This window comes from Bison bison, unplaced genomic scaffold (genome assembly GCF_000754665.1).
Source record: "Bison bison bison isolate TAMUID 2011002044 unplaced genomic scaffold, Bison_UMD1.0 scf7180017864118, whole genome shotgun sequence".
NCBI lineage: Eukaryota > Metazoa > Chordata > Mammalia > Artiodactyla > Bovidae > Bison > Bison bison.
Window position 1 is genome coordinate 1,395,497 of NW_011494690.1, and position 1,715 is coordinate 1,397,211.

Genomic DNA, 1,715 nt, shown 5'->3' on the forward strand with positions numbered 1-1,715 from the left:
TTGTGGCTAAAATATCTCTGTATTTTTAAAAGACAGCTTCCCTGAGGTAGATTTCGCATATCATAAATTTACCCTTTTAAAGTGTACACTTCAATGGTTTTTAGTATATTCACAAAGTTATATAATTGTTACCCAATCTGACTTTAGAATATTTTCAAAATCCCAAAAAGAAGCCCCATATTATATATCAGCAGTCACTCCCTCTTCCCCTAACACTCCCAGACCCTGACAAATACTAATCTATTTTTTTGTCTTCTCTGGATTTGCTTATTCTGGGTATTTCATATAAATGGAATCATATAACATGTGGTCTTTTGTGACTGCCTTCTTTCACTTAGCATAATGTTTTCAAGGCTTATGAATGTTGTAACATGTATCATTACTTAACATTTTTATGATCAGTTCAGTAATACTCTACTGTACTGGTATATCACATTTTCTTTATTTTTCAGTTGATGGACATTTAGTTTAATTCCACATTTTGGCTATTAAGAATAATGCTTCTATGCACATTTGTGCACAGGTTTTCAAAAAATTTTATTTATTTATTTTAAAAGAAACAAAGATAAATATTTTTAATGATAAAAGTTACAATTCACAAAGAAGATAGACATCATAAACTATTAGACACCTTAACAACAAAGAAGCAAAGATAATAAAGCAAAAATCAGAAGAAATAAAAGCGAAAAGAAAAAATATATAATCATAGTGAGACATACTAACATTTCTCTGAGAATATTTTTATCAAGTGCAGAAAAAATAAGAATAGGAGTATCTTGAATGGTGTCATTAATAATTTAAATATATTTCTATTTAATTTATATTAATCATATCCTATTTATAGCTCATACTTCGTTATTAGCTATCCATAGGACATTTAGAAAAACTGGCAAAAAATTAGACATTACTAAATTTCAAAAAGTAGAATTTTTTTTATGTGTGTGATTCAGTTATACACGTTATTTTTTAAATTATTTTCCATTATGGGTTACTACAAGACACTGACTATACTTCCCTGTGTGCACAGGTTTTTGTATAGACATATGTTTTTATTTCTCTTGAGTATATACCTAGGAATGGAATTGGTAGGTCATGTGGTAACTTTGGGCTTCCCTGGTGGCTCAGATGGTAAAGTGTCTGCCTGCAATGCAGGAGACCCAGGTTCAATCCCTGGGTTGGGAAGATCCCCTGGAGAAGGAAATGGCAACCACTCCACTACTCTTGCCTGGGAAATTCCATGGACAGAGGAGCCTTGTAGGCTACAGTCCATGGGGTTCAAAGAGTTGGAACGACTGAGCGACTTCACTTCACATCACGGTAACTTTATGTTTAGCATTACTATGTTTAGCGTTTTGAGAAACTGCCAAACTGTTTTCCAAAGTAGCTGCACCATTTTATATTCTTACCGGTAATGTGTGAGCATTCCAATTTTTCCATATCTTTGTCAACACTTGTTGATGTGTCTTTTTAAAAATAATCATTATAGCCATCCCATTTAGTGTGAAGTGATATCACATTGCGGTTTTGATGTGCATTTCTTCAGTGCATAATCATATTGAACAATTTTTTCATGTGCTTACAGATCATTTTTATATTTTCTTCAAAGAAATGTCTATTCAAATCTTTTGTCTACTTTTTAAAAACAATTTATGTTTTAATTTATTTTTGGTCGTGCTGGGTCTTGGTTGCTGTGCGCGAGCTTTCTCTAGTTGCAG

General features: G+C 32.2%; 1 non-coding gene across 1 annotated transcript; it reads left to right on the forward strand.

The window, feature by feature from the left end:
• Window positions 1–1,110: 1,110 nt before the first annotated feature.
• Window positions 1,111–1,182, forward strand: TRNAC-GCA. Its single transcript has one exon. It is a non-coding gene; the product is annotated as a tRNA-Cys (tRNA).
• The last annotated feature ends 533 nt before the right edge of the window (window positions 1,183–1,715 follow it).